The sequence below is a fragment of the Mauremys mutica genome, chromosome 1 (assembly GCF_020497125.1).
Source record: "Mauremys mutica isolate MM-2020 ecotype Southern chromosome 1, ASM2049712v1, whole genome shotgun sequence".
Taxonomy (NCBI): domain Eukaryota; kingdom Metazoa; phylum Chordata; order Testudines; family Geoemydidae; genus Mauremys; species Mauremys mutica.
The window spans coordinates 341,211,511-341,230,357 of NC_059072.1; the positions used below are offsets into that span (position 1 = coordinate 341,211,511).

The following is an 18,847-nucleotide window of genomic DNA, read 5'->3' on the forward strand; positions in this document are numbered from 1 at the left end:
ATAACAAAAGGAGAGGGTAAAAAGGGAAGATAGATAGAGAAATCCGTTAGAACAATTCAAGAAGATAAAAACACAATGAATGAGGGAACCAAAAAACACCAAGAGAAGAAATTCTTTAATTGCATATATACTAACGCTAGGAGCCTGGGTAAAAGAGGAATTGGAATTTCTCATTTATGAGCATAAACTCAATCTGCCTGGTATTACTGAAACTTGGTGAGATGATTCACATGATTGGAATCAATGGTTCCAGCCTATTTAGGAAGGACTGAATGGGCAAAAGGGGAGGGAGAGCAACACACTCTAGGTGAGTGTACACTGCAGGATTCTTTGGGCAGTGTGTAATGTACATACACCAGCGGTGGGCAACCTGCAGCCCACGGGCTGCATGCGATGCATCCCATCAGGATAATCTGATTATGGGCTGCGAGACATTTTGCTGACATTGACCGTCTGCAGGCATGGCCCCATGCAGCTCTCAGTGGCCTTGGTTCACCATTCCCGGCCAATGGGAGCTGCAGGAAGCAGTGGGTCACAGGGATGTGCTGGCCACCGCTTCCCGCAACTCCCGTTGGCTGGCAACAGAGAACCATGGTCACTGAGAGCTGTGGGGAGTGGTGCCTGCAGACAGCCAATGTCAGCAAAATGTCTCGTGGCCCACAATCAGATTACCCTGATGGGCCACATGCAGCCCACGGGCCACTGGTTGCCCACCAATGCCATACATGCATAGCCCCCCTCGCACAGTGTAGACAGTGAGGCATAGATTAAGCCAGTAAAGATACATCTGAAGGGTATATACCCTATATGTTCTCTCCTGGCCCAACCTGTGCCTCCCAGCTACACTACATTGCCTCCTATTGCTGGAGCATTTCTCCTGCAGAAATGATGGGGGGGAGCGGGGAAATCAGGAAAGTCTGCCAGCTCTCTACTGTTGGAGCCCTTATCCACCCCAGGGAAAGACTCTGGCAGAAGGGAAAGGCTCTGCAGTGAGGGAGGCAGTGGGGAAAAAGGTTCAGCCTTTCACACAGGGCCAATTTCACAAAGCTGAAAACATTTATGAGCCAAATCAGCTGGGAGGAAGAATTTAATCATAAAAATGTGACTGATAAATGGGAATTGTTTAAGAACACCTTAGATTCCCAAAAAGCCACAATCGAGGAAGAAGGTCATATTTGTTAAAAATACCTGGCCTAGTTTAGAGGGCAGCTGTAAATAAAATAATAATAATAATATATAACAAATAGAAGGGGAAAATTAAAGTTATTAATAGAGATCAGAGGCCAGGAATTGTAGAAAGTTGATAAGGGAAGCAAAGGGACACAGACATCTATGGCCAGTGAAGCTAAGGAAAATAAGGTTTTTTAAAATTATATTAGCATCAAAAGAGTGCTATTGGTCCCTTAATAGATAGAAATTGTAGAATTATCAATAATAATACAGAAAAGGCAGAAGTGTTCAATAAATATTTCTGTTCTGTGTTTGGGGGAAAAAAACAGATCATGTAGTCATATCAAAACTCTTTGCATTCCACTAGCATGTCAGGAAATGTTAAACAGAAACTACTAAAGTTACATATTTTTAAAATCAGCAGATTCAGATAATTTGCATGCAAGAGTTTTTAAAAGAGCTGGCTGAGGAGCTTGTTGGACTGTTATGCATTGATTTTCGTTAAGTTTTGGAACACTGCTAGTGTTCCAAAAGACCAAAGGACAGTTAAGGTTTCCTGGGGCCCGGGGCCAAAGCAAGTGTGGGGGGCCCTCCCCACCCTTTCCACCCGCATTCCCACCCCTGTTCTATCCTTTCCACCTGTAACCCCAGGCACAGCCCCTATTCCACCCATGGTCCCACCCCCTTCCACTCCCCCCCACTGCAGCAAGCAACCCATTTGATCTTTTCTGCCCCCATCCCAAAGACCGTAGAAACTCTGTTCCCCACACTACAACCCCAGGGCCGCAGTGGGTAGTGAGACCTTCCCCCAGCCCTGAGGCTGTGACAGGGAGCGAAAGTGCCTCCAGTCCTGGGGGGTGGGGGGCAGCCACAATTTGAGCATGTGAGTGGATAATCATCCCAGTTTGATGCTGTGATCAAAAGGGCTAATGTAATCCTTGGATGCATAAACAGGGGAACCTTGAGCAGGAGAAGAGAGGTTATTTTACCTCTGTATAAGGCATTGGTGTGACCACTGCTGGAATACTGTGTCCATTTCTGGTGTTCAAGAAGGATGTTGATACACTGGAGAGAGTTCAGAGAAGAGTCACAAGAGGGATTAAAGGATTAGAAAATATGCTTTATAGTGATTGAGCTATTTGGGTCTATCTATTTAGCTTAACAAAGAGAAGGTTAAGAGGCCACACAATCATATAATCATACAATATAATCGGGGCTAATTTAGCTACAACTAATCAAGAAAGAGATCTTGGAGTCATCATGGATAGCTCTCTGAAGATGCCCATGCAGTGTGCAGCGGCAGTCAAAAAAGAAAACAGGATGTTAGGAATCATTCAAAAAGGGATAGAGGATAAGACGGAGATTATCTTATTGCCCTTATATAAATCCATGGTATGCCCATACCTTGAATACTGCGCACAGATGTGGTCTCCTCAACTCAAAAAAGATATACTGGCATTGGAAAAGGTTCAGAGAAGGGCAACTAAAATGATTAGGGGTTTGGAACGGGTCCCATATGAGGGGAGATTAAAGAGACTAGGACTTTTCAGCATGGAAAAGAGGAGATTAAGAGGGGATATGATAGAGGTATATAAAATCATGAGTGGTGTGGAGAAAGTGAATAAGGAAAAGTTATTTACTTGTTCCCATAATATAAGAACTAGGGGCCACCAAATGAAATTAATGGGCAGCAGGTTTAAAACAAATAAAAGGAAGTTCTTCTTCACACAGCGCACAGACAGTGTGTGGAACTCCTTGCCTGAGGAGGTTGTGAAGGCTAGGACTATAATAGGATTTAAAAGAGAACTAGATAAATTCATGGTGGTTAAGTCCATAAATGGCTATTAGCCAGGATGGGTAAAGAATGGTGTCCCTAGCTGCTATTTGTCAGAGGGTGGAGATGGATGGCAGGAGAGAGATCACTTGATCATTACCTGTTAGATTCACTCCCTCTGGGGCACCTGGCTTTGGCCACTGTTGGCAGACGGGATACTGGGTGGGCTGGACCTTTGGGCTGGCCCAGTATGGCCATTCTTATGTTCTTAGGTGACTTGATTGCAGTCTGAGTACTTACGTGGGAACAAATATTTAATAATGGATTCTGATCCACTGGCTGGAAGCTGAAGCTAGACAAATTCAGATTGGAAATAATGAGTACATTAAGTGAGAGTAACCATTGGAACAGTTTACCAACAGTTGTGATGGATTCTCCCTCACTAGCAATTTTAAAATAAAGTTTGGATTTTTTTTCTAAAACAATGTGTTTGGGGATTATTTTGTTCAGTGGCCTGTGTTGGAGGTCAGATTAGAAGGTGCCAGTCATCTCTTCTTGCCTAGGAATCTAATATGCTCAGTGTGTTACAATAGTCTAATCTCCTGGCTGCAGAGACATGGATAATTTTTTGGCCCAACCTACAATCAAACTAGTCACTGTCAGTCAACCAAAATCTGAAGATCTTTTAAATGTAGAAAAAATAAAAATGATTTTACAGTAAACCCCTTTTTATGATGATTGAGGAGTTCATAAAATCAAAAAATCTCAAAATGTAGTAGGTCTGGCACATAAGAGGCAGTATAGTGCATTGTATCACTTTCTTCTTATCCTTCAAACCACTGCAAAGCAATTTCCAGAACACTGAAGGCATCGGAATGTGAAGGGCTGTCGATTTGTTCTTCATCAACATCATTTTCGTCCCTATTCCACCTTCTCCGCCTCCCCCCTCACCCCGGCTGTTGGTAAACAATGGTTGGTATAACTGGTTGTTTGTTCATAAGAATTAATGTTTGTAAAATCAACTTGCAACAGTACTTGGCATCACATAGATTAGCATATTGTATGTCAGTTTAAAACAAGAGTTTTAAGGACCTCTTGAACCCACCTAGAGAACAGATTGTTGCCACTATATTTTCCTATTATTAATTATATTGGTTTAGCACCAACAGAACTCAGCTACACAAACACAAAATAAAGCTAAATGTTCCAGCTCCAAACAGCTTGCAATCAAAGACAAATTAGGTGTTCTAAGCTGAGCAGTTCTAGTAAAGGTGCTTGAAAACTTCTGTGTAAACATTACATTGCCTATTTAACACCATAATTAAGACATTTTTTTATTTTAAACTTGTATCCTTCCTTCTCTAGTTTCAGGCCATTACCGGAGGCAATATGTAGCAAAAGTGGTATTAATTATTCCTTCTCAACCCCCTTCAGCTACCAAGAATAATTCCTACCCCACCTTCTATATTTAATAGACCATCAAATCTCCTAGCAACTGCCACGTTACCAAGTTATTCAGTTGTTCCAAGATTTGCTATGAAAATGGTATTAGGTGACTGCCAGATAAAGCAAGGCTTGAAGCATCTTTCTAGTTCATCATTCTCCCTTCTAGCAGCAGTGACAAAAATTGGATCCCGGTTGCTGTTTTAATGTTACTAATTTTGGCACATATCTTTGCTCTTGTTCTACTTGCACAACTACAAAAGTTAATGGGAGTTTTGCATAAAATCAATGGTAGAACATGACAATTCCTGCTAAATTCACATTCCCATAATTTAATTTAATTACATCTCTAATTGGTCACCCATGGCAAAGATCTTGTTATATAACGTCTACTATTTTATTTAGGTGGATGCATGGGAAGGTTTTAGCATTTTCTCACAGAAGCAATACACATGCTGAGTGATGATTTAAATGTTTCTCTAAAGCTGTCGTGGAAAAATATGAATAATAGGAGACCAAGATGTAAAAAAACATTGCAACTACCTCAGACACCTCTTAAAATAAAAAAATATCAAATATGGACCTCATAAAAGGTCCTAAAATCTTAACTAATACAAATAAGTTGTTTTTTCCAAATCCTTCCCATGCCAAATAATTCCACAGGAGTCTTCCCCACTTTTCTGCTTTTCTAAAATGCACAATACATTCCCACTTAATTTGAAAAAGGACAGTTCACAGAAGCAGTTGGCACCAGTATTGTCACTCATCACTTTAAGAAAGTAGTCTTTAAACATGGTTCGATAATCAGAGACGCTTGGGTAATAAAATACCCACTCCCTGCCTTCTTCTTACATGATTCCTCTCTTATCTGCCCCTCACTGAACTCTTTCAAGAAGTTTTGCTTCTGAAAGTCAGCATTTTCAGAAAGGAAAATCTGAATTTCAACAAAGTAGCATTTCTGGGTCAGAAACATGGAATCATAGAAATGAAGGGGTGGAAGGGAGCTCAGGAAATCCATTCGCCTGAGCTTGGGCAGAATTAGTTATACCTAGACATACATCATGTCCATCCAATATTGTGGAACAGTCTGAGCCTGTGGCACTGTCTATGTGTCTGAAAGGAGGAGCGCAGGGACTGAGTTTGACTCAGTCACAAAAGTCAGTTTATGCCAAATCCTCTAATTGAGCTGCAACTTCCAGTGTAGATGACCTTCCAGGCTGACGTGTGCACTTCTTGTAAAACAGCCATTCGGATTGCAAGGAGGAGGGTAAAGAGCTACAGTCAGAGCTGGTCAAAAATTCAAGGTTCCATTCCCTGGGAAATTCTGACATTTAGAAGTTTTCTTTCATCCCAAATCAGAAGAGAGTTGAAACTTCCTGTGAAACAAAACTCTAAAAAAATATTGTGTCAGAATGTGACATTACCCAGGGTATAATCTGTACCATTTAACAGTCATGTACCCTCAATTCTCCAGCCTGGGGTTCAGGAGATAAAGTCTGTAGGGATGGGAATCTCTAGATGTTTCTTTGCCAACATGTAAATTTCTCACTCACACCCTTTTCCCTGCTAAAGAATGGCCACTTAGGCAATAGTCTATTTGATTTTGTTCATACCTGGCTGAGGCATCAGTTTGCCTTTTGTCTCCGAGGAAACGGTTTGTGGCTGCTCTCCGTAATATCATATAGTAGAATCTTACAACTTTACATACAGTATTGCCACACGTATTTTTACCAGGATGGTAATGATCAGCAAGTCATGAGTTTTCAAATGATACCTCACAAGGCATAGTTTGTACAAAATCTATCTTATTATGCAAAAGGGGTGAACATAGATTACAGACTTTCACACAAAAATATCTAGCTGAAGCACCTCATTGTGACTTTAAACTATAATTTTTTTCTAGTTTAATGCAGAGGTTCTCAAACTGTGGTCCGTGGACCACCAGTGGTCCATGAGCTCCATTCAGGTGGTCCACGGATAGTTCCCTCTAAGGTGCACACTTGCATGGCCACACGAGAGAATGAAGAGCCACCCACCTAATTAGTGGAGCCATGCAGGACCCTAGATAAGAGTGGGGTCAGAAGAGGAGGTGAGGGGAATTTGGGATGTGCAGGGCTGCGGCAGCCAGAGAAAGAGGCAGCTTTCCCCAGCTCCAGGGCTGCAGCTGCTGGGGAGCGATGGCTCTCCTTCCCAGCCCCAGCTCGGGGGCTGCCGCTGCAGGGAGAGAGGGCACATCCATCACATTAGAAAGGTAAGACTACTGATATTAAAATATGAGTTGTGTGCTTTTATTTGTAGAACAAAAAACATTAAAGTTTTTTTTAATATAGCGCTTTTATCTAAAGCGCTTTACAATAGTTAGCTAACGGTACACACAACATTTGGAAAGATCATGTGGTCTACTGAGACCCCCAGCAATTTTCAAGTGGCCTGCGGAAAAAAAAAAGTTTGAAAAACCACTGGTTTAATGTATTATGTAACAGCTGAAAATATAAAGTCAAAGCGCTTCATTTTAACTTTATTAAAACCTTTGTTTTGATAATTTTGTCAGAATCCATACTTGCCATGAAATATTTCAGTGTTGTCAAATCAGCATTTTCTGATGGTACACTGTCCCGTAAGAAAACTTTCAGCCAGTTTGTAGGGGGCAACCCTCAGACCCTGCTGTCCATCATTCATACTGTCTTCTGCCCTGCCCACTACCAGTTTGTAGCACACAAGGGGTTCTCTGAGTCAGACAACAGGCAAAAGAAGGGTCCTCTCCCCTTATGAGAGAAGAGTGAAGACAAAGGTAGTCTGTCTCTCAGGCAGTCTTTCTGGATTCACCAATATGAGGCTGGTGTATCAGAGTCTATTGTCCCTTAGTGGGGCCTACGCTGAGCCCCTCCTCCTGGGGCATACTGCTGTACAGCTCTGGGAGTGGTGTAACCTGCGACTGTCTCCTTCTCGGCTGACGTGTCTGCTGTCAGCCGTCTCTGAGGTGGAGCAGCCCTTCTTCTGATCACCACCCCCCTTCCTGTGGCAGGTTTCCTTTTTTAAGCTCTTCCCTCTCCAGGCAGAACAGATGCAGGTGTGCCTCATTAGTGCTGAGTAGGCCCAGAAGAGCTTGTTAGTCTCTTCTCCACCAGAGTGGGGGCGTGTCCCTTCACACAGCTCTAGGTGCCGGGTATAAGAACCTGAATAGAACAGTGTAGGAGTCCTCAGAGGGCCAGGTGGCCTAGTGGTTAGTGCATTTGATTTCCAGTCTCTTGCCTCCCAGCAGGAAGAGCCTTCTGTCCAGTTCTTAACTCTTGTATGTGGCTTATCCTCACATCAGGGTTTTCAGTGTCCTTACCAGAAGAGGAAGAAGGGTGGAAGTGAGGATTATTTCTCACCTGCAACAAGGACAGTTTGGTAGGGAAGTCCAGGCCCTCCCCCTCCACCAGGCTCTGACCCAAAACCCTATGAGACAAAACAACATCCCATAGCTGCCTCCCTGGGTCACTTCTTACTATCCGTCTCCCCCAAAGTCTCCAAGTTCAATATTAGATAGCAAAGGGGCAGGGCTACCTGGGCCCAGTATTGTCCTTTAATCCCTTCAGGCCCGGTGTGGGGTTTGTACACCCCATCACAAACAGAACTCATGCTGTTGGACTGACACCAGAGTGTGAGAACCTAGAGAATAAGGGAAAATAATAATGCTGGCTCTGGTTAATGGGAAGAGAAGGAGGATATGCATCCTTCCTATAGCTGGTGGTGCTGCTATTTCAGCATCCACTCTGACTAATGCTTGTTTCCATGGTTGCTGCAGAATCTGCCCTTGTTTCTACTGCATGTGCCATTAATGCATCTGCTCAGGACTTGTTTTCAACCCCTATTTAAAATAGCAGGAGCTCTTCCGCTCTGCTCCCGCCCCCCAAAGAGCTGGGTTACAGAGGAAAGTTTCATTGCTATTCTTTGCCCTCTCTCACTTCATTGTTGAGAACCCCTTGCCCGTGATATTTTATGCACAGGGTCTGCCTTACTGAAAATGGTGCCCTGGGCGAACTTGTATTTTGGTACCCTTCCTCCCCTATCACCCCTGGCTCCCTATGGGCAGCGGGCTCCCTCCCCTGTGCCCCCCTCCCCCCCATCGCCTCTGGGTCATTACCTATACTTCATATGGAATGTCCACAGGAAAGTCCATTCAAGGTAAATGGGCATCTTCCATGGTCCATTGTGAGTTAAGTGTTCCTTGATGAGCCACTTACTTTGACTAGTCCCTTCAAGATGTGCTGGCTAACTACCTTGTGGGTGTTACCCCAGGAGCAAACATTTGAAATATAAGCATAAAGCCAACACTCATAACTTGAAATACAAAAATGATACATGCATACAAATAACAAACATTCAGCAAATCATAACCTTTTCCTAGACATCTTACATGCCACATTTTGTACAAGATTTGTTGCAAATATATAACAGTGGTTACAACAATGATCTACATAGTCATATTTTAATCAGATAACGTCACAATGAGTAACTGATACAACTAGCAAATTCCTAGGCCACTGTCAGCACAAGTGCAGAAGGAAGGCATGGCACATGGTCTAATTACCAAACTTGCTTCTGTGCTGCTGCGGTGACTTGTGGTGCCTAGCGCTTGGTCTGCGGCTCAAGGCAGGCTTCATGCTGTCACATGGGGGCTGCATCTTGCCAAATCCCACGGCCCTCCTGCAGCCCCTAGCTCACCATGGGCATTTTGACAGGAAGTACCAAGAGTAATAACAATAATAATAATACAAGTGTGTGTGGGTGTGGGTGTGAGAGAGAGACAGTGAGAGAGCCAGTGTGTGTGTGTGTGACTGTGTGTTGGGGGATTGTGTAAGAGACAGAGTGTATGTGGATGTGAGCCTTTGTGTGTGTGTGTAAGTTTGGGCTAGTCCACACTTACCGTCCGGGTCGACGTGGTGAGTTCAACTTCTCGGAGTTCGAACTATCGCGTCTGATCTAGACGCGATAGTTCGAACTCTGGAAGCGCCGCGGTCGACTCCGGTACTCCACCACTGCAAACGGCGGTGGCGGAGTCGACCTTGGAGCCGCGGAGTTCGACCCCGCCGCGTCTGGACGGGTGAGTAGTTCGAATTAGGGTACTTCGAATTCAGCTACGCTATTCACGTAGCTGAATTTGTGTACCCTAATTCGAACCCCCTTTTTAGTGTGGACCAGGCCTTTGAGACAGTGAGCACACTGTCACTTTGAGTCCCCCCTCCCTGCCTTCTCCCCCACTGCTCAGCCCAGCTTCCCCCCCGTCCCCGTGGAAGTTTCGCTCCTCCTGGCCCCGGCCTGGCAGGCCCCTTCCAGAGACCAAGCAGTGCAGGACCCTAGCCAGGGAGGGACTCGGCTCTGCTCTGAGCAGCGAGCGGTGCCACTCTGGGCTCCCCAGGGTTGGGGAAGAGGCAGAGCCCTTCGCCGGCCAGCTGAGGAGCGAGTGAGGGAGAGGCTAAGGGGTCAGGGAGAAGCCCGCCAGCCCAGTGCGGGGGAGGGGCGGAGAAGAGAGGAGTCTGGCCACAGCCAGCCAAGGGAAGCCCGAGCCCCTTGTTGCACCCCCATGGCTATGGAGCCCTGGGCTTGGGCCCCATTTGCCTGGCCCTAAGGCTGGCCCTCTTTATGCTTTATTAGGGGGAGGCCTCCTTTCGTCCAGTTATTTTGCCAGACACCTTCAGCTCTCCACTTGAGTGTGAGATAGATCAAATCAGTACATATCTGGCAAGAAAACAGCCTACTGGTATTTTGCATTAAGACATAGTCTGTAGATGGAGTTCCCTGTTAAAATCCTGGCCCTCAGTTGAAGGGAGGATTGGAAGTATTCCCCTGCCTATGATGGAGCTCAGCCCTTCTCTGCAGTATTGTCAACCCCAAGTGTTCAAAAATTATGAGTCAGGCTCCAAAACACTTGGAATTGGCTTAAAAACATGTGATTTTTAAAAAGCATTTATTTGCCTTTTGGAGTTGAAAATGTGAGCCCTGAGCATCCCAAGCTTTTTTCTGCAGCCATTAGAGTTATAAACTATCATAAAACAGTAACCAGATTCCAACAGCTGTAAGTCTAACAAAAACAAAAAGCAATTGCTGCAAGACTCACGATATAATTGTGAAAGTTGGCAAGACTGAAACAGTCGAATCAGCCCTGGCAGAGATTAGTTACTTGAGAGACTGATGCAAACAATTTACTTTCCAGAATTATTTGTCTTTGAAAGGGACCAGATTGACAGGTATTGATAGCTGACAGGTATTTAAGGACAGATACTCTCTGACCCCAACCCTTCCCTTGTAGGTGGGTCTGGGGATTAGTTCTCACCCAGTCTGGCACCCCTTTCTGTCAGTTGACCACACTGCAGCCTCTCTCTGGGACTAGGGGTGCTCCTTCTTCATGACTTAGACCTCCAGCCAGGTCATTATTTTTTCAATTCCTTCTGGGACATCAAAGTCCCACTGGACAAGCTAGCCATATGCTGTGTCAGGCAGTCTTCTAGCCCAAGTCCAGGTCCAGTGCCACCTTCCAAGCAACTGGTAGAAGAACCTGGGCCCATCCTCTACTCAGAGTTCCAGCCCAGGGACCCTATGCCTAACAACCAGGGTCTACTCAATCTGAGACCCTGTTGCTGTTTTCCTGGGCTCCTTCCTACCTCACTTCTTTATCTCTTGACCCACCTCTGGGTTTACCAGCTCAAGCTTCCTCTGCTCCCAGTGGCTACTCCACTGCTTTCAGCTGCTTGACAAACTTTGTAGTTCAGGGCAGGATCCTAGGGTTTACATGCCCCAAAACTCCTTCTTGTCCCTAACCAACTCCCTTTCTCCCAAGGGAATGACTGCAGACTTCCTCCCTGCAGCTCCATCTTGCTCTCAGCTTCCTAGCTTCATACAAGCCCAGCCTGTCCCTGCCCAACTGAGCTTCTTCTTCAATTAGACTGTATTCATCCTGGCTCTCCTCCAGATGCAGCCTATAAGGTAATTGACCCCTTTTAACCTGCTCAGGCCCTTGGGTGGGATAGACACCCTGTCACACCCCTCCAGAATATCTTCTCACCAGTTTCAAATGACACTGCGCTACACTATGAATACACTCAATATATTGTAAAGGGCAAAACATGCACATTTTCACCAAAGCACATCTCCATAAATAGTTTGGTTTCCCCAGAGCCATTGCATCCCACTTTGGATACAGCAGTGAAGGTGGTTTTGCTTAAATGTGAACAAATCCCCTGGTCCCTCACTCCTTCTCTTTGCAACCCCACCATCGTACTGTGTTGTCACAGGCAAAGGGAGAATATTTTTGTAGGAGTCTGTGACTGTGTTTCATGTACACAATGCTGGGTAATCACATGAGGGGACGCTGTACTTGTAGAACTCAAACTGGCTCTTTATTAGGACATCTATTTGTAGAGGTACTGCTATCGGCCATATGCTTACGGACTGACTTCCTGGTGTCCCCTTCAAACTTTTCCCTCCTGCAATCTGTGCTCCTCCCTCCGAGTTCCACATGGATTGCTATAGCCTGCTCCACCATTGCCACCCCCCACAACAGCCGCCATGTTGAAAAGGGTTACAACCGAGAATGAGATTCTACTGGGTCCTGGAGGGAAAATTTCCTTTAGTGCATTTCCCCTGTCCTGCCACCTATTTAGAGGCTGGGAGGATGTTCATTTCCAAACTGACATTGACCACCTGCCTTGAGAAGGAGCTGCTGAAGGCAATTCACATGAAATGGGGATCAGAGTATTAGACCTTGATATGAGACCAAGAGCCACCAAAAGCTCATGAACACATGAGCAAAGGGCTGGGTACAAGTTATCAAAGCATCTAACCCTAATTGCAGAGTGAGTCTGCAATTGAACTTGCAGTAGGACACTCCAGATGATGCATCTATGTCCTTTCCTCTTCCCCTGCTCACTATTCTCATGGCTTCCTCTGCCCAAAAGGAATATAAAAATTGTATAGGTCAGCACCTAACAAAGGAGGAGCCTTCTACAAGGCAGTGAACAAACTGGATAAGACAGAAAGTGACTGAAGAGTTAAGGGATGATGCCTCTTGACTCTTTTTAATTGGGCGTCTCGTACCTAGTGTAACCAGAAGAGGCATTACCAGTCAGCATGCCCCAGAGGAGTGAGTTGGACATTGAAGAGACTGGAACAGCTCTAATTGCATGCTTCTGTGACATTCTGTCTCTCTTAGGATATTGCCTCCTGGTTGTCAGGATAGAATACCAAAGAGGGAGTGTCACAAAGTGATTGCCTGGTGGGCTAGGATGACCTGAGCAGCACAGGAAAAAAGAAAAGGAGGGAAGGGGGGGGTAGGAAAAAATAAAGGAGCCAGAAAGAAAGTAGTAATAATGATAAAGGGGTGTATCAGTATGTAGTTTATCAGCATCTATAGTCTTTAGTCCCATTTCCCCATAGTTCTTTTACATTTATGGCTAATCACAATTTTCCTAGAGATAGCCCATGCTATCAATTTTCCTATTGATAGCCCACGCTCCCCAAACTGGATACCTTTTCCCCAAGATGTTTGTTTCTTCCCCTGCCTCTTTCTGGAGCTGCTTTTCCTAGGCACTCCTTCCACCCCTGTCTTCTTGAGTGTAACCTCATCCTTCTCTCCTCCTTGGAATGAGCTGGGTCTGGCTTTTACAGACACCCTCCCACTCCCAGCAGCCTCTAAGAGGACTGGTTAATTGGAATCAGCTGCTTGGGTGTTGTTTCCCGCCCCCCAACCCCATGTGACACATAACTCTGTCACAAGGGGGCTATTAATCTTGTTCCACACCAAGACCAATGACTCAGTACTGTAGATGGTGATAACCTGGAAGCCTTTAGAGCAGTTTAGAGGATTGCAACACAATAGCAATAAGCAGGGAAGAAACAAAGCACAATGGTAATATCTAGCCAGTGAAGGGAAAATCTTGGCAACCATGTTTTATTTACAGAGATATCCAGATGAAATAGTAGCTTTAGAGTCTGATCCAAAGCCAAGCCAGGAAGTCCTTACTCAGACTTTTGACTAAGTATGTGAGCAGTGAGAACTGAAATAAAGATTTAAGGATTTGGCCCAAGAGAAGCCAAAGTTACATGTAAGCTAATTAACAAACGTGACTGCGCTAATAGAAACAGTCACTGAATGCTAAAAGTTCAAGTTCGCTCTTGAATGTCTGTAGTGACAGAAGATGCTCTTTACAAAGTTGCACTTTTAAATAATTCCTAATTAAAGAAATTTGAAAAGCTCATTTCCTCTGGATTTTTTTCCACTAAAAAGGCTTTAAATGTAATTTTGCAATATGCATGACTATTTTTAAAGGGCGTAGTTAAGATAAGTTGGCAATCTCCCCCCATTTCAAAGTTGATAATCCTTTCTGAATAAAAAAGAAACATTCATCAAGTGGTTTTTGTTTGTTTCCCCCTCCATAGCTCCCCCATCCCCGGCCATAGAGCTTAAGGCCAGAAGGGACCATTTGATCATTTAGTCTGACCTCCATTATAACACAGGGCATTAAATTTCACCCAGTTACCTCTATAGAGAACACAATAACTTGGGTTAGACTGAATCATTTCAGTCCTTAGGAGACTAAACTGTTGTATGCCACAGGCAGACAGTAGGAGAGATGAAGGTGCCATCAATACTTGAAGCTTCTGCAATGGCAGGGAATTGATTAGGTGAGATATGTTCAGATGATCCACAGCCAACCTACAGAGAAGGGGAAAAACAAACAAACAAAAAACCCACCAAGGTCCCTGCTAATATGACTCGTGGAAAAATTCTTTCACAACCCCAGAACTGGCAATCAGCTTGACCCTCAATATATGAATGAGACACAACAGCAAGGCTCCCAAGAAAAAGAATTCTCTGTCCCACCTCAGAGCATAGGCCCACCCTGTGTGGAATCTTGTCTACAGCTGTGGCCAATCCCTGATGCCCACAATTTAACCCATTAGAGTGGTGTACAGGGTGAGGGATAGCTCAGAGGTTTGAGCATTGGCTTGCTAAACCCAGGGTTGTGAGCTCAATCTTTGAGGGGGGCCACTTAGGGATCTGCGGCAAAAAATCAGTACTTGGTCCTGCTAGAGGAGGCTGGACTTAATGACCTTTCAGGATCCCTTCCAATTCTATGAGATGGGTATAGCTCCATATATTATTATACCTGTGCACAGATCCCAAAGTGATGCATGTGGTATAAGAAATTAGGTAGAATAGATTTATTTCAACTGTATTTCAAAACAAATCTTACTGTGCTGTAGTGAAATATATCCAATTTCTGTAGATGTACTGCTATAAACCACATTAATAGTCAAAGATGCCAAGGTTAATATACTGTTAAATGTCACCTGACTGTAAAATTTAAAAGGCCTGATTCTCCTTTCACTTATGCTGGTTTTAGTGGGGTTAATCCTGATTTACCATAGTGCAAGTGAGAGGAGAATTGAAAGTGCTTTCTGACTTCTACATTAGTCATCCCACTCAATGACGCTCTAGAGCAGTGGGGGGCTTCCCGCAGCTCCCATTGGCTGGGAATGGCGAACTGTGGCCACTGGGAGCTGCGAGGGGCCGTGCCTGCAGATGGTCAATGTCAGCAAAATGTCTCGCAGCCCACAATCAGGTTACCCTGAAGGGCCGCGGGTTGCCCACCACTGCTCTAGAGGGTGAGAATCAGGAAAGCCTGCCAGTTTTTTAAGCTGAAAGCACATTCATTTTATACACTCATGCCCTGTAATTCTGAGTTTGTTCCTAGACATCTGACACCAACACTTCTGTGAGATCGAGCTGGAAGAGCTAGCTGGGTTATTTGGCTTGGAGGAGGGATAATTATATAATTTGATATGCTTGTTTTCATACCAACCCCAGAGTGCTTTCCAGCCAATGCTGTGTCTGAACTCTAGGTACACGCTCCGGAGAGTGAGTCACAGTCAGGAAAGCACAAAGCTTCTTTTGATAGGATGCTATAGAGCATGTAAATAGCCACGTTGTGCCATTAGCTTTTTTAAAACTAGTTTATCAACATCCATGCACTCACTGTAACAAATTAATATCAAAACAAAAACTATCATCCCCAGACTATGGTTGATAAACTCCAGAAGGGACCCCATTGTCTTAAACCACCATATTAAAATAACTCCAAGGATGCCAGTATAATTTTGCTTGACCTGTTAAAAGCACATCTCTGCAGGCAACTGATTTTAGCAGTTCCCTTGGGTGAGTGCTTGCTTAAAACAGGTTTCACTGTATTATAAAAGACTTACAGCAAAATATTATGTCTAATTACTTCTTATCACAGCTTAACTTTTCGATGTTAATTAAATGCATTAATTTCTGTTGCCAGCCAACATGATCTTAGTCATTGGGTGAAAGTTACAAGTCTGTTATTATTATAAATTGGGTTCATGAGTATTAAAATCTGTCATTTTCCATGGACTTAATCAGTATTTATTTACCCTCAATAAATAAATTTTGTCATTAGCATACAACTGACACTTGATATACATCAGCCACTTTATAAATATATCTTTGCCATAGCTGTAAGAAAATGGGAATCCGTGGTACTTATTTATAAAGCACAGAAAAATAGTCTGTAGGTTATTATTTATGCTGTTTTATGGCATGGCAGAGTGAAATGGATTTAAATAAAATTAGAACCCCACTAAATTTTCTGTCATGCTGTCTGAAGTGGCTCAAGAGTGTGAGTGACAACCTCAGGGCAGACTGTTAAGCAAGGCACAAAACCCAAACTGGTTGTGAGTTCTATACTTGGATTTGACATGTATCAAGTGTAAACTCCTCAGGCATTTTAACAGCCTAACCATGGAGTCACAGACAGTACCCTGGGATACTCCAGTTTACCTTGCAAGTTTGCCTTTGGTCCCATACTCCAAAAATCATAGCAATATTCAGGTTACTCCCAGTCCCAAAGGCTAAGTCACTTACCCCAGGTCAATTACACCTTAGATCTCACACCAAAGACAACGTTGGTAGCCCACCCTGTAATAATAAAAAGAAATAAGAGAGTTGTTTACAATGTTAAGGAGATAAACATACATATACCAATGATTTACAGTCTTAGGTTTCAGAAGATGATAGAAGTTGGTATAATAAGCAAACTGTATATATCTGTTAGGGCTAACCCAGACTAAGCAGCTGGGGATCTCTTGCTTATGCTTAGAAATCTTGTTTTCTTACAGTCCAAGCAGCATAGAGATAGTTTCTTCTTGTCAAGGATTTTTATTCCCTTCTCCCAGAGTTCAAGCTTATGGAACAAGTCCACCTGCACATTTCTCCTTCATGGGTGTGGGGGAAGCAATCAACAAAGTCTTTTGTCCTCTGATATTCCACACTGGCTCATTTGGTTTCAGTGGGCCTTCTTCTGGGCAGGACCTAACACCTCCTGTGGTAAACTAGTATTTCACACTGGGAATGCTTCTTTCCTGACTGTGGGGGTTTCAGTTTCATCACAAACACTTTTAGAATCACAGAGCAAGCACTTAAATATTACCTCATAACATGGGATACAGATATCATGAGATGAATGCATGCAGCAATTTACAAGTGTTTCATAAAGTCTAAACACTAAATACTAAATACATTTTCATAAATCTAATACCTGCTTTAACAATAGTAACACAAAGTGAGCCAATGTTCAGCTGAGCCCTTGGCATGAGCTGGCACCTGATCTGCCAGCGTCACATTTTCATCTAGAACTAGATGATGTTTTTCAGGTTCACAAAATGTATCAACTCCCCCCCATTATTTTTTCATTCTTGCACACCTGTGCATGTCTTACTCCTATTTGGGGCTGTAAGCAAAACTACGAACATACTGTTAAGGTTATTCTCATGGGATCGCTAGCCCTTCCCATAGCAGTAAGTGCCTGAAGTCTCCGGATGCACAGGAGAACGAATAAAAGAAATGAATGTAGGGATGTACCAGAGTTGTGGGCTGACAAGATTGACTTTACAGTGGGAGAAGGGGAAAAAAATGTTGTGGCTGGAAAAAAACGTGTTTTGGATGAATCAACGAGTCAGTGGAGGAGAGGAGAGAGCAGGAAGGAAGGGGCTGAATAGTCATGGACAATGATGACTTGGAGATCTTGGAGGGGCCTGGTGGAGGGGAGGGAGCATAGGTGAGTGTGCAGTATTGAAGGAGTGAAGGTGTGTGGCCAGAGAAAGGGAACTCTGAAGGAGAGATTAGAAAAGCAATACGGTGAAAGATAATGTCAGGTGAGCAATTACATTGGTGAGTGAAAAAGTTAATTCAGGGCTGAAGATCAACTGAGGACGAAGGTGACTAATGGATCAGATGGGACTTGAAAGTGGAAGCTGAGGTCACTAAGGATGTGGTTGGGTGACTGAGATGAGAGGAAGAGGGAGAGCCAGATGTCAGAGATGAGTCACTGGGTAGATGGCAGTGGTATGGAGGGGGAGAAAGGAGAAGAATCAGAGTGATGCTCAAAAGGAGCAGGAACTGAATGGGAGGAGGGGTTGGAGCTGGCAAAGTGGCAGAAGCAGAAAAGGAAATGCCTGATTCTCCCACTGTGATCCTTGGGAGCTGGCTCCGGTGGAGGGGCGTAAGAGAAGAAAGAGCTGCCATAACTGACGGTGGCTACAGAGGTGCTGTAAGATTCATAGATTCCAAGGCCAGAAGGGACCAATATGATCAAACAAAGATGGGAAGATGCTGAGACTTAATCAAATATGATCCTGGATGTATGAGGATGTAAGGAAAAAAGGGTTATAAAAGATTGTGAGGCCATCTCCTCATTGGGATATTGGGATGACAGGACAATGGAAACCTTATTATCCTTCCCTCTATGGTGCTTCTACACTTCCTATTCATTCCATCTTCACTTCTGATTGTCTTGTCTCCATAAGGTTGTGGGTATATGCAATGCAGGAGGTCATTTTGCTACACTTATCTTTCTTTCTGTGGCTGCTATTATACTTGTATGAATTTGGGTGCTAAATAAAGTCTTTGTGTTTCTATGCACATGTCTCAACGATCTAATTTCCCATAACAAATCTCAAATAGCCACCTGATAAAATAACCTGTTATTAGAGCCTTGTGCATTTTGCACCCTAAATTAATCATAGGCGACAGTGAGCACACTTAGCAGCTCACGCTCATTGTTTACAAGTGCCCAACTGACCATGCCAGCTCCATGCACTAGATGTGCTCCTGCTTGGAGGAGACAGGAAGTATTGGATATGTTGGGGCTGTGGGGAGAAGACTCTGTGTAAGCACAGCTATAGACTAGCCACAGAAATGTGGACATCTATGTGAAGAATGCCTGGGGGATGCAGGGGATCAGCAGTGCTGCATGAAAGCAAAGGAACTTCACCAGGAACATCATAGGTTTCAGGAGGGGCAACAATAGAACTGATGCTGCCTCGCATAACTGCCTCTTTTACAATGAATTGCATGCCATACTTGGCAGAAACTCCACCAGCACCCTAAAAATCACC

General features: G+C 44.1%; 1 long non-coding RNA gene across 3 annotated transcripts; it reads right to left on the reverse strand.

The window, feature by feature from the left end:
• Window positions 1–6,822: 6,822 nt before the first annotated feature.
• LOC123361894 lies at window positions 6,823–16,372 on the reverse strand. 3 transcript variants are annotated; one of them, XR_006576269.1, is made up of 3 exons: window positions 16,317–16,372; window positions 8,517–8,652; window positions 6,823–7,716 (listed from the first exon to the last, which is right to left on the reverse strand). It is a non-coding gene; the product is annotated as an uncharacterized LOC123361894 (long non-coding RNA). The 3 variants fall into 3 exon arrangements; XR_006576270.1 differs by lacking the exon at window positions 16,317–16,372 and adding an exon at window positions 13,909–14,043; XR_006576268.1 differs by lacking the exon at window positions 16,317–16,372 and adding an exon at window positions 12,899–13,018.
• Between the last annotated feature and the right edge of the window lie 2,475 nt (window positions 16,373–18,847).